This window comes from Mesoplodon mirus (genome assembly GCF_964341445.2).
Source record: "Mesoplodon mirus genome assembly, chromosome: X".
Classification (NCBI taxonomy): Eukaryota; Metazoa; Chordata; class Mammalia; order Artiodactyla; family Ziphiidae; genus Mesoplodon; species Mesoplodon mirus.
In genome coordinates, this window is record NC_138981.1 from 136,035,924 (window position 1) to 136,050,397 (window position 14,474).

The following is a 14,474-nucleotide window of genomic DNA, read 5'->3' on the forward strand; positions in this document are numbered from 1 at the left end:
CAGGTGGCACAAAATGCCACTAATGTCACAGGGCTTTTCCAGGGCACAGCCTTGGACGTCACGTCCTCTTCCACCGGGGCTCGGGGTCTGTCTTCGCTTCTACTTTTGCAGATTAGACGTTATTCCAGCAACAATGACTATGAAGATTTTCCTTGATTCCCAGGCTTGGTAAATTTCAGAGTTCTCTAACAGTGTTCAAGGGACTATGATGTGTCTTGGTAAAATTCCCTTATGCTCTTTGGAAGATCTCAGTTGTGCCATGTAGAAAATGAGATGATTGGTCTAGAATAGTGATTCTCCAACCTTTGTGCCCATGGAATATCTTAGTCTGGCTGGGGGTTCAACCTCCCAGAGAGATCAGAGGCAGGCTGCTCAGCTGAAGTACGGCCTGCTCCCCACACCCCTTCTTCTTCCCAGTCTCTTCCTGGCCCGCGAAGCATTCCACAGAACCGAGTTTGAAACCCAGTGACCTAGATCTCAAACTCCAGTGTGCTTTCAAATCCCTCAGTGATCTTGTCAAATGTGGCTTCTGATTCAGAAGTTCTAGCGTGGACCTGAGATTCTGCACTTCTCGGCAGATCCCAGTTGATGCCTAAGTGGTTGGTCCATGGATAGCATTTTGAAAAGCAAGGCTCTGATCACAGAATGCCTTTGATCTTTCACATCCTTTGATTCTGGGTTCTTTACTTACTGATACTCTGATTATATTACAGATTGAAAATTTGTGTAGAATGAGTGGTTTCTGTTGAGGGCAAAATTCTCAATTATACAGATGTGGAAACTGACCTGGGATGGAGGAGGAGAAGGATGAAGGAGACAGAATGTATTTGTTTCCCAACTTTGAGTGCCGGAAGCCTCTGTAAAATATTTTGTAAAGAGCACAATTTGGGTTAAGAAGCTGTTGCACTTTGTTAAGAAGAGTTGCACTTTGGTTTGGATGCAGTCTGGATCATAAGGAAGTCTCATTTTGAGAGTTAATGGACACTTGTCTAAGGGAACTTCTGGCAGAAACAAATGACCTGCTTTCAGACCCTGGCCGAGGCCCGTCTCCACGCTCTAGGTCTAAGTGAAGGTTTAGAATTGTGGACAGCTGTCGGTGTGTCTGGCATCCATGTGCTTTCTTGATAATCTTAATGACGTGGCACCTAGAAAGAAGCCTTCATGTAAATGGCCTCCATCCTTTCTATCCAGTGCTGTGTCGAGTGCCCCAGGTTCAGTGTTGGTAGAGTGCTCTGTCTTCTGCACTCCTTGCTGGGGCTCCTCCTGTGTGTGTCCAGTAGACCAGCTGCTTTACCAGACTATAGAGCTTTGCTTGTCAGTCTTTGTTTCAGTTCAGTAATGTCATGGCTAAGGTGGGGAACCCACTTTAGCAAGGAGACAAAAGCTCAACTGCTAGAGTAGCCAGTGTGTTTAAATGTCACACGTCCTATGTGGAATATGGCAGAAGACCAGAATGTTCTTTGTGGCTTTGCCCGAGCCCTGCATTAAGAAGGATGAAAGCTTTCCCATGGGGGCAGAGGTGGCACGTGCACCATCTGAGGAAGCGAGGGGAGACTGAATGCCAGGGAGGCTGGATCCGAACACAGTTGGTGAGGTGAACAGTCTAGTAGATGTGTGTTCCAAGGGCTTGTCAATGAGCTCCTTTAGCATCAGGCGGGTGGGAAACAAAGAGGGAGTGTGCCCAACTTCCCCTCCTCCAAAAGCTGACCGTCTGGTAACTGGTCCATCAATAGCTCTGTCAGTGGCCATCAGTCACCCTCATTCCTTCCTTCCTTCCTTCCTTCCTTGATCCCCTCACTCTCTGGTGTGTGAGCACCTCCTTGGTGCCAGGCATTGGGTCTACAAAGATGGAGAAGATAGGGAACTTGCTGACAAGCCACAGACAGGTGGAAAGCACAAGAGGCCTTAAGAAAGGTGCATCTCATAGGTTCTGGAATCTCCGAGGAGGGAGGCATAACTTGTGGCCGGGCATGGTGAGGCTGGGGCTGTGGACTCTTCCCCAGAATATTCAGTTCACCACGGTTACCTCTGGACGGTCTGTGCCTGAGCCTTCCTCGGACACCTTTTACAAAGCACAAGAATCTCTTTTCCCCGTCACCCCTCTCCCACTCAGTTTCCCACCCCTACCCCCGTTACAGAAGTAGCAGTGAGGAGTAGAGGAGCCGCAGATAGAATCCTTAAGGAGAAGAAGGTTCTGGAAGAGCATCCTGTTCTTCTGCTGTTTCCTGAGCTCTCTTAAAGCTGGGGCCTTTGCTCACATGACACAAGCAGATTTCTAATCCCTCTCCAGCCCCCTGTCACCCCAGCCTCCCCTGTAGCATAACCAGGCTTCCTAAAACACAGCTTTGCCCGGGGCAACCCCTGGCTCCCAAAGCTTGGCTTTCAAGTGCCTGCACCTATCTGGCCTCATCTTGCCCATCTGTCAAATGAGGACAATAAAAATAGTCCTCAACTCATGGGGTGACGATGAGCCCTCAGTGGGCCCGGGCTCAGCCTTCGTTCTGTACACTTCACGAGGCTGTGACCCTAATGTGGCCTTCCTCACGGCGGCCCTCTCCTGCATCCTTGGTAGCGGCCGTACTGTCCACTCCCGCAGCCTGACTCTCCCGGTCCCCAGCCCTCCACGCTGCTCACTCACGGCAGATGCCCTCCCTCCTCACTTTCTGTGTCCTCCTGAAGCCTCTTAGGCTGGCTTCAGGACCGTTCCTTCTCTACAACCTTCCAGAACCCTGTCTATTGTACTCTTTTTTTTTTTTTTTTTGCGGTACTCGGGCCTCTCACTGTTGTGGCCCCTCCCGTTGCGGAGCACAGGCTCCGGACGCGCAGGCTCAGCGGCCATGGCTCACGGGCCCAGCCGCTCCACGGCATGTGGGATCTTCCCGGACCGGGGCACGAACCCATGTCCCCTGCATCGGCAGGCGGACTCTCAACCACTGCGCCACCAGGGAAGCCCTACTGTACTCTTTTTGTGTGAGGTCACCTTGGGTGGTTTCTGTTTTATGTGTGTGTGTGTGCCCTGTTACCCCAGCTAGACTGCAATCCCTTTGAGGATAAGGATCCCACCCAGGTCACCTTGGTACTGTCCCCAGAGCCTGCCTCTGCCCGAGGAGACACTGACTAGATGCTGACAGATGGTGGCAATGAACAGTTCTGTTTATCGCCATGTGGCGCTCATAGGCTAGCTACCACGACACGCTGTTGTGCTGCTCTGGACTCAGCAGTTGATGAGATCGGCCCTGCCCCGGGGGTCAACATGTGCGAGGTGGGTCAGCAAGGCGGGTGTGTCAGTAATCTCATTGCAGGCAGGACCAGACCCTCTCCACAGAACCATCTGAAGTGCTGTGAGGCCTCAGGAGAGTCCTGGATGAATCTCCCTGGCAGATGAGGAAGACTCCAGAGGGGAGCGGGCTCTGAGCTGTGCACCGAGGAGTGGGCAGGGTTTGGAAGGTGGTGATATAGGAGTCCACTCCCGAGAGGCGAGCTTTCAGTTGGGAGGACAGGAGATCAGAGGCTGTGAGGAAGAAGAGCCCAGGCAGAGGAGTTGGGGCCAAGGTGCCCCCCACATCTCATCTCCTTCAGTCCTGGAATCAGCCTGGCAAGACCAGTACTGTTAGACCCACCGGGCAGATGAGGAAACTGAGAGCGCAGACGCTGAGGGACTCGGCTGAGCTCTCCCAGTTGGCCCAGGGAGAGTTGGGATTCAAACACAGGTTCAGCCAACCCAGGGTCTGTGTGGCCACCAAGCAGGGTGGGGACACAGGATAGACACTCCGAGCCTGGTGCCCAGGCTATTGGCTGCTGCCCTGAGTTATGCTTCTGAAGTGCGGGGCCGTCCCTGGGCCCTGCATGTATTCTTGGCCATGTCCCTTTGCTACACATCTCCAAGGCAAGGGGCTCAGCCTCACTGCTTTGACCACTTCACCACCTCCCAGCTCCCATGCAGTGTGGCTTAGGAACTTGGAATCGTGTTGTTCGTGAGCAGGTCCACAGCTTCCTTCAGGTTGTGGGGCGGGGAGATGTAGCACGTTAATCAGGAGTATGAATTTCACAGGGTATACTTCCTGATGGCACCCAAAGGGTCAGCTCCGCTCACTCACCTGTGGCTGGTGCTCTCTTGAATGTAAGGGGAGGCCGAATCAGAAGGGAGGTTAAGGGCCTGCTGTGTGCCACAGCTGTCCAAAAGCACCATCCTTAGATTTTAATCCCTGGTACTGCAGTTGAATACTGCAAAATCCAGCGGCTATATTTGTCCTCACACTTGAGAGTCCCACTGATGGATTCTCCAGAATAACCAGGGTACCAGAGTTTTCATCAAGTCTGTCACTTGTTCCTGTGTGTAGTCCAAAGCCATGTGACTTCGAAAAAGGCATACTTTACTTTGCTGCCAATCCCTTCCATATATGTCTTCCTGACAGGATAGAGTAGGGCTTGGACCAAGGTTGGTGGGGACATAAGGGAGTGAAAGTGTCATCTGCCATCACAGCAAATCTGCCCTTGCTTTCCTCCCTCTCTTTCAGACATTTCGATGTTTCTCCCTCCTTCCTTCTCCCTTCTTAGCAAAACTACTTCTCAGAATACATCCTATTTGGAAGATGACTGTTACTCATATCAAATTAATCCCAAAGAAGTACTGTCAATTTCCCACTAAATAGCACCAAGATCGCAGTTTTAAATTGCTTATCCATTCAGGAGAGGGAAGGGTCAGCAAGAGTCGGCGTGTTCTGAGCCACCCAACTGTCTGCAGAGAGGTGGGCAGGCACAGCTCCTGTGCTGCTGTCTGCACTGGGGTAATGGCGAAGCTAACAGTCCTGCAAAGCTCTGCACTTCACAGCAGGCTTGCCTGCCAGTCCTTGTGTTCCAGTTCAGGAAAATGCCTCTCCGAATCCTTTTCCTCATCCTAGTATCACACTGGGTTCTCCCTGGGCTCCTGAGAAGGCGTTATCATTCTCTTCGTTTTAGAGATGAGGCAGCTGAAAATCAGAGAGGGGAAGTGACTTACCTCAGCTGGCACAGTAAGCGACCGAGGCAGGACTCAACCAGTCCTTCTGACTCCCACACCGCTGACCTGCTCCCTGTCCCCACAGAGGGCGGGGGGTGGAACATGGGACCCAGAAGGCCCTTTCAAGCTCGGCAAACATTGGATGCTGTGACTGTTCCATCTGGGAATTCAGTCTTGACCTATTCACAAGGTTGTCTTTCTCAGCCGTCTTGTTGGTTTCCGTGTTGCTCAATTCGATTGTGTGCTGGCCCAGCACAGTTCTTCTCTGATGGTGGTTCAAGAAGCCTGCCTCCCCTGAACTGCTTCCTCGTCCTGCCCACTCAGTGTCTACCAAACCTCATGCTAGATTTCTTGCCTCAGCCGTGGAGGAAAGACAGCTCTGTAGTTTGGGTCCTTGTGTTGTGTCCCAGTTCAGGCTGTCTTTCCATCCCTTAGGTCACATGCTAATCACTCGTTCCCAGGTGCTTTTGCACTCTGGTTATCTGGAATTCTTCCTGATTGCCTTATCTTTGCTTCTGGTTAGGTACCCTCCTCCCTTCTGCCTTGTTATCTGGGTCCCAAGCCTTTTCTCAGTGTTGGTTCCCCTTCTGTAACTCTCGGGACCAGAGATGCACACCGAAGCTAATGAAGTTCAAGGTCAAGCTTCAGAGTCACTGGCATTGACAGACCTGGAAGGGGCCTTAGCATTGTGGTATATGCACTAGTCGTATGGTGTGTAAAATCTACAAAAGGTATTTTAGCCACAGTTGGTTCAGAGCATCTCTGTTTCCATTCTGCTGTCTCCATCACTCCTGCTCTTATGTTGGGTGACAATACAATGGCCATGGGCATATTGGGAATCTGGCTAAGGGGACATTAAATTGGGCTACACTTAGTTTGGATTTGGAGAGACATATTTAAGGGGCTCCCAACCAATTCTGTACATGTTCCAAGTTATTGCTAGCCATCTTGTATTGAAATTGCTTCCAGGAATACTCCTGCTTACCGTGTCAATGCGCACGGTACCAGGACAAGAGGTGTGAGGCTGGAGGGAACGTTGTGATATCACTGTGCTTTACAGTACTAGGTACCAGAAGTATGTTGACAGTGGAGGAGCATCAAGGTTCACAATATATGGAGCTAGAAGCTAGTCTGTGGGAAAGTCTTCCAGTCATGAATCAGATACGTAAACTCAACGAACACAAGTTCTGTCCTGTCAGTAGTATACTTAGTGTGCAGTGTATGCAATTATAAACACAAGATATGTTTATATTCCTGTTTGGATGGGGGTTGTGTGAAATGGCATCCTTCAGAATTCCTGAGATTGTGAGCACCGACACGAAACAAGACTCCAAACATTGAGTGGTGTGCAGAAGTTAATGTAGCAGGCCTGAGACTGCTGTCCTTAGAAAGACCTGCTTGTAAGGGTGGCCTTCTGCTGGCATCTGGCATCATGGCTCTCAGAGTGTCCCCAGTTAATAGAAAACTGATGAGAATGGCTCACTGTGCTTAGACTGTTTATACATACAGTGTGCTTTAGGCTGGACCCCTGCTTTCCTTCCGGCAGTCTGGAATTCTCCCAGAAGGGGCACGCTAGGCAGACGCTGCCTATGTGAACAGCCGTGAAGAAAAGCCGTGGGCACTGAATCTGGGCTGCCCTGGGCAGCAACATCACACACATGTCGCTGCATTTTCTCTGCTGAGGGAAGAGTGTCCTCTGTGTGGCTCCACGTGGGAAGGAGAGAGCATAAGGAAGTCTGCACGTGGATTCTTCCAGGCTCTGCCTGTGTCTTTCCCCCTTGTGATCCACCTTTGTGTCCTTGCTACATTGCTGTACTAAATCTTAGCTGTGAGGACAACTATATGCTGAGTCCTGCGAGTCTCCGACTATAACAGAAAAGTGGGAATAATATATTACAGAGGTTTATCAGGCAACTAATAAAAATATGCTTTAGTTTATTGTCATTTTTCCTGAATTTTGTGATATGTCTAGCATTCGTCAACTTTTTCAAATGTGTACTCTATCGTATTTATTTTCTCATTTAAAATTTTTACTCTTGTTCCTGATTTTGTATTGGTAATTTTGTATTCTTATCCTTAACGAGGGCCTCAAGTGTTATGAAGCTTCAGGTCCCATAAAACCTGGATCTACCTCTGTCATGGATCCAAGACTTGCTATCTCTTGTTGATTTTGTATTGTCACCTCGTATTTCACGGGTGGGGAAATTAAAACCCAAAGGGGGAAGTCAAGCTTACTTGGCAAAACTGGGATAGGATCCAGACCTTTCAACTCCCAATTTAATGCTTTTTTCCCTCCATTCCTTAAAGGGTTTTGATGATTTGTCTGTAAACGATGGCCATGATGCATTGGACATACACTGGATGGCACTTAGGAGACTGAAGCTCTAGTCCCTTCTCTTTCAGTAGATGGATAATCTTGAATGACCCCTTTCTCTTCTGGAGCACATTTTCTCCTTTTGTAAAATAAAGAGGCTGGGCTAGATGCTCTTTAGAGGCCTTTCTCTCTCTGATGTTCCCAAAGGTCATCTTTCTAGAAATGCTGAATCACAAATCATAGTTGAAACCACTCATCTTCTTGCCCTTGGGTCTTCTCCATCTCTAAAAATGGAAATAAAATTCCCACCTCTACTGGTTGTCGTGAAGCCCCTGGCACCATTCATGATAGAGCAAGTAATCAAAAGTTGCTTCCATCCTTCTATCCAACCAGGAACAAAGGTTTTCTTGTTTGATTCTTGGTCCTTGCCTTTGGAATCAAAGAATCTTTTTTTTTTTTTTTTTTGCAGTACACGGGCCTCTCACTGCTGTGGCCTCGCCCGTTGCGGAGCACAGGCTCCGGACGCGCAGGCTCAGAGGCCATGGTTCACGGGCCCAGCCGCTCCGCGGCATGTGGGATCTTCCCGGACCAGGGCACGAACCCGCGTCCCCTGCATCGGCAGGCAGACTCTCAAACGCTGCGCCACCAGGAAAGCACATGGAATCAAAGAATCTTTGATCAGCAAACCTAAATTTTAAAAAGGAAAGAAAATGAAATATACATACTCTGCTTTTAAAACTTTTAAAATGGAAGTATAGTATACTTTGCAAACAGGGAAAATGCACAAATATTAAGTGAACAGATTAATGAATATTCACAAAGTTAACACACCAATAAGCAGCATTTATATTAAGTAATAGAACATTGCTAGAACTCCCTTGTGATCCCATCCAAGTCACTACTTCTGCCCAAGGGTAACCACTAGTCTGACTTGTAACATCTTTGATTACATAAATGGAATCCTACATTATGTACTCTTACTATTGTCTGGATTCTCATACTTAATATTGTTTGAGATTCATTCAGGTTGTCATGTGAGCAGCATTTCCTTTATTCTCATTGCCATACAGTATTCCGTTTTATGACTGTACTATGATTGATTTATCTATTCCACTGTTTGCTGATATTGGCGTAGTGTCCAGGTTTTTGCTAATACAGATAAAGCTGCTATGAATAGCCTGCTATTTAATTTCTTTGGTAAATATATGCTTCTGTTGCATATATGTCTAGAGGTGGAATTGATTTGTAGGATGTACATGTTTAATTTTAGCAGATGGTGCCAAGTAGCTTTCCGTAGTGGCTGTAACAGTTTACACTACCACCAGCAGTGTGTGAGTTCTAGTTACTGTCCATCCTTGGTAGCACATGCTCTCACTTAGGTGCGTGTGCAGGGGGATCTTATTTTGGTTTATTTAGTTACATAGAGCAAACTTCTATGGTATGCTTTTTCATGACTTCAGACTGAAGCACAGAGCCGTGTATCCATCACCACAATCAAGGTACAGAAAGTTCCATCACCCCCCCCCAAATTGCCTGGTGCTGCCTCTTTGTATTCCACCCCTCCCTCATTCCTAAACCCTGGCAGCCACTGGTCTGATATCTATCTCTATAGTTTTACCTTTTCCAGATTGTCAAGTAAATGGAATCATATGGTACGTAGTCCTTTGGGTCTGGCTTCTGTCACTTAGCAAAATGCCTTTGAGATTCATCCATGTGGTTGTGCGTATCAGCAGGTCACTCCTTTTTATTGTTGGATAGTAGTCCACTGTATAGATGTACCACATTTTGTTTATCCATTCACCAGTTGAGGGGCATTTGGTTTGTTTCCAGTTTTTGTCTCTTATGAATTAAGTTGTTATACATATTTGTATACAGGTTTTTTTGTTTTCATTTCTCTTGAGTAACTATCCAGGAGCAGGATTGCTGGGTTACATGGTAAGTGAATGTTTACCTTTATAAGAACCTGCCAAACTCTTGCAGAGTGGCTATACCATTTTGCATTCCCACCAGCAGGGTGTGAGAGTGCCAGTTGTTCCACATCCTGCTGATGCCAGTTGCTCCAGCAGTTGGTATTGCTAATTTTTTTTCTTAGCCATTGAGGTGTGTAGTGGTATCTCATTGTGTTTTTTGTTTGTTTGTTTGTTTGTTTGTGGTACGCGGGCCTCTCACTGTTGTGGCCTCTCCCGTTGTGGAGTACAGGCTCCAGACGTGCAGGCTCAGCGGCCATGGCTCACGGGCCCAGCCGCTCCACGGCATGTGGGATCTTCCTGGACCGGGGCACGAACCCGTGTCCCCTGCATCGGCAGGCGGACTCCCAACCACTGCGCCACCAGGGAAGCCCTGAATTTTATTTACTTTTTATACATCAGGTTCTTATTAGTTATCTACTTTATACATATTAGTGTATATATGTCAATCCCAATCTCCCAATTCATCCCACCACCAACACCCACACCCCTGCTTTCCCTCCTTTGGTGTCCATACATTTGTTCTCTACATCTGTGTCTCTATTTCTGCCTTGCAAACCTGTTCATCTGTACCATTTTTCTAGGTTCCACATATGTGCATTAATATACGATATTTGTTTCTCTCTTTCTGACTTACTTCACTCTGTATGACATTCTCTAGATCCACCCACGTCTCTACAAATGACCCAATTTTGTTCCTTTCTATGGCTGAGTAATATTCCATTGTATATATGTGCCACATCTTCTTTACCCATTCATCTGTCGAAGGACATTTAGGTTGCTTCCATGTCCTGGCTATTGTAAATAGTGCTGCAGTGAACATTGTGGTGCATTTATCTTTTTAAAAAAAAATTAATTAATTTATTTATTTTTGGCTGCGTTGGGTCTTCGTTGCTGTGCGCAGGCTTTCTCTAGTTGCGGCGAGCGGGGACTACTCTTCGTTGCCGTGCATGGGCTTCTTATTGCGGTGGCTTCTCTTGTTGCAGAGCACAAGCTCTAGGCATGTGGATTTCAGTAGTTGTGGCACACAGGCTCAGTAGTTGTGGCTCACGGGCTCTAGGGTGCAGGCCCAGTAGTTATGGCACATGGGCTTAGTTGCTCTGCGGCATGTGGGATCTTCCCAGACCGGGGCTCAAACCCATGTCCCCTGCATTGGCAGGCGGATTCTTAACCACTGTGCCACCAGGGAAGCCCACATGTATCTTTTTGAATTATGGTTTTCTCAGGGTATATGCCCAGTAGTGGGATTGCTGGGTCATATGGTAGTTCTATTTTTAGCAGTATCCTTTATAGATATCTTTCTTTTATTGATTTCCAGTATGTTCTGAAAACATACTTTTAATGATCACTATTCTTTAAAATTCATTGAGGTTCTTTTCTTTTAGTGGCCCATAATATGACTGATCTTTATGAATGTTCCATGTGCAATTGAGAATAATGTGTTGAGTGGTGTTTATATACACACACACACACACACACACATATACACATATCAATTAAGTCAGATTGGTTGATAGTGCTGTTCAGGTAACCTATAGCTTTACTAATCTTCTGCCTACATGTTCTGTCAGTTGCCGAGAGAGGAGTGTTAAAGTCTCTGATTGTAATTGTGTATTTGTCCTTTTCTCTTTTCAGTAGTATCAGTTTTTGTCCAATTTTTTTTTTTTGGCTGCGCTGGGTCTTCATTGCTGCACACAGGCTTCCTGTAGTTGCAGCGAGCGGGGGCTGCTCTTTGCTGAGGTGTGCAGGCTTCTCATTGTGGTGGGTTCTCTTGTTGCAGAGCACAGACTCTAAGCACATGGGCTTCAGTAGTTGCAGCATGCGGGCTTCAGTAGTTGTGGTGTGCAGGCTCAGTAGTTGTGGCACATGGGCTTAGTTGCTCCACAGTATGTGGGATCTTCCCGGACCAGGGATCGAATCCATGTCCCCTGCATTGGCAGGCACGCCACCAGGGAAGTACCTGTCCAATGTATTTTTAAGCTCTGTTATATATCTTATTTGAGAATTGACCTCTTTATTATGTAATGATCCTCTTTATTTCTAATAGTGTTCTTTGTCCTGAAGTTTTTGCTGGTGTTATTATAGCTACCCTGGCACAATATTTTACTACTATTTTTTCTTTAAACACCCAGTTATCTTTATTTATTTATTTATTTATTTATTTAATTTATTTTTCGCTGCATTTGGTCTTCATTGCTGTGCATGGGCTTTCTCCATTTGCAGTGAGCGGGGGCTACTCTTTGTTGCGGTGCACGGGCTTCTCATTGTGGTGACTTCTCTTTTTGTGGAGCACACGCTCTAGGCGTGCGAGCTTCAGTGGTTGTGGCACACAGGCTCTAGAGCGCAGACTCAGTAGTTGTGATGCACGGGCTTAGTTGCTCCGTGGCATGTGGGATCTTCCTGGACCAGGGCTCGAACCCATGTCCCCTGCATTGGCAGGCTCATTCTTAACCACTGTGCTGCCAGGGAAGCCCCCCAGTTATCTTTTAGGTCAATTAAATATAGGAAAAATCAATGTATTTTACCTTCATTTATTTCTTTTTAGCATTCTTGATTTATTTGTGGAGATCCATGTTTCAGCCTAATATATTTCTTCAGCCTGAAGAACTTCTTTAAGATTTCTTGTAGAGTAAGACTTCTGGCTATGATTTCCATAATTATTTTTGTTTTTCTGAGAAAGTCTTTATTTCTTTTTCATTTTAAAAGTTAGCCTTTTGGAGATAAAATTTACATACTGTAAAATTAACCTTTTTTAAGTGTACACTTCAGTGATTTTTAGTGAATTTACAGAATCATACGACCATCACCCAAATCCACTTTTAGAATTCTGTCATCACCCCCAAAGAACCCCATACCGTAAGTCAATCACCTTTCCACCCCCAACCCCAGGCAACCAGTAATCTTCTTTCTATACCAATAGATTTGCCGTCTTTGGAATTTCATATAAGTTGAATTATACAATATTGAGTGTTTTGCATCTGGCTTCTTTCACTTAGAATAATGTTTTTGAGGTTCATCCATTTTGTAGCATGTATCGGTATTTTGTTCCAGTATTCCACTGCATGGATATAGCATATTTTATTTATCTGTTTACTAGTTGATGAACACTTGAATTGTTTTCACTTTTTGGCTTTTATGAGTAATGCTTTTATGAACATTTGCTTACAAGTCTTTGTGTGGACATATGTTTTCATTTTACTTCATAACTAGGAGTAAAATTTCTGGTTTGCATGGTAAACTTATATTTAACATTTAAAAATGTTTCTTTCAGTAAATTGAACTATTTTTTGAAGAGACTGAATAAACTATTTAAGATACAATATTTATATAATACTATTCATTCTCTATTTTGTTCAAGGTGATGATTTTTTAAAATGTGAAACTACTCCTGTGTCACCAGACTATTATACCTTTCACAGCAGAAGTAGAGTGCACTATGTTTTACATTTTAAGGAACTAACTGCCAAGCTGTCTTCCAAAGTGGCTGTACCAGTTTACATTGGCACCAGCAATGGCACCTTACATTTTTTTAAAGATATTTTCTGGGTATAGACTTCTGAGTTGCATGGTTTCTGATGAGAAATTTGATGTAATTCTTATTTTTTTCTCTCTATGTAAAGTTTCTTTTTTCTCTGGCTGCTTTCAAGATTTTCTCTTTTGTTTTCAGTAGTTTGAATATATGCCAAGAGGTGGTTTACTGGGGGCTCTGAACCTCTTGCATTTGTGGTTTGGTGTGTGTCATTTAATTTTGGGAAATTCTCACCCATTATGTTGTCATAAAATAAAAAATAAAAATAAAATAATCTCTCATCCCTCTGGCTTCTGGGATTCCAATTAGACTCATACTAGACTGTTTTATATTATCTTGGATATTCTTCTAAATTTTCTTTGTGTTTCAATTTGGGTAATTTTTGTTGAGTGATCTTCAAGTTCACTGATTCTTTCTTTGGCTGTGTTGAGATTACTGGTGAGCCCACTGAAGGTATTCTTTATCTCTGCTACTGTGCTTTTCATTTCTAGCATTTCTATTTTGTTCTTTCTTAGTGTGTGTTTTTCTACTGCAATTACCTGCTTATCTTGCATAATGTCCACCATTTCCATTTGAGCCTTTAACATGTTAATGATAATTATTTAAAATTCCTTGTCTGATAGTTCCAGTGTCTGTGTCATATCAGATTCTGGTTCTGATAATCACTTTGTTTCTTGGGAATGTGATTTTTCTTACCTTTTTGTGTGTTTTTATTTGTTTGTTTGAAGCCAAACATATTGTGTAGGCCAGTAGAGAATGAGGTATGAAATTTTTATGCCTGGAAATGGGCACATGTTTCCTTCTGCTGGGTCTTTAGAACAGAGTTTTGAGTTAACCTGGTTAGGAGTTGGATTGGGTTTGAGGTTGTTGCTGCTATGTCCACCCTCAGTGTATGACAGACTTCAAATTCCTATAGTGATTCCTTGTGCTTAACATGAAAGTTGGTCTTCCAGAGCAATGTCTTTTCGACACTGAACTTTAGGTCTTCCCTTTACACTGTGCCTCAGATGGCATCTTTGCATACTCTGTTTCCGCTTCTGTCCCTTTCCCAGTACTATTATGCTGTTACTAGTTACTTGAATTTATTTAGTTAGTGATGTGGGGAACTGGGAGGTGGGCATTTTCTGTTGTTCTGCCCAAGTCTCAGTCTTAGGTGCTAAGTCCACGGTATGGCCTCAGGAGTATGTGGTTCTGTGCCCAGTGTATATTTCTGCCCTTCCCCCAGGAGTAGTTCTTTTTCCCCATTTCCTTCTCCCAGCTACAATGAATTTCCACCATTGCCCTAGAGTGTGTTGTCCTTTCCCCACAGAGAAAGACACTGTTTTCCCTGGGGGAGATAGGGGAAATGCATGGGGTTGAGATTCGTATTCCTCCTGCATGGCTAATGCTCCTCTCTTCAAGGACTGCATCGCAATGGTCCGTTCTTAGGGCTCTTTCTGAGCCTTTCTGAAAGCCCCCAGCAGGATTCGTGGAGAAAGCGCTTGCAACAGAGTGCAGACCCCCAAGTCTCTGAGGCCCTCAGAGCCTTCCTACTATCCTGCCAGTCCATAATCTGCCTTCACCAGTTCATTAGTGTTTGTTTCTAGTGGAACTCTTCTTACTGGTTTTTGGTAAGCTTACCCCAGGTAAGTGAGTGCTCATGTCTCCTCTCCTCCGGTAGGGACT

General features: G+C 45.5%; 1 protein-coding gene across 7 annotated transcripts in view; it reads left to right on the forward strand.

Annotated features, from left to right (window-relative positions):
- LOC309796051 (uncharacterized protein) overlaps nt 1–14,474 on the forward strand; it is a 93,906-nt gene that overhangs the window by 7,911 nt on the left and 71,521 nt on the right. For 2 of the 7 annotated variants that reach the window (XR_014292422.1, XR_014292423.1), the window contains one exon: nt 6,546–6,903. The exons of the other annotated variants lie outside the window; for them this stretch is intronic. The gene's annotated coding sequence lies outside the window, so the exon portion shown is untranslated. Of the gene's footprint in view, nt 1–6,545; nt 6,904–14,474 lie in introns of those variants that run through there. 7 annotated transcript variants of the gene reach the window in all.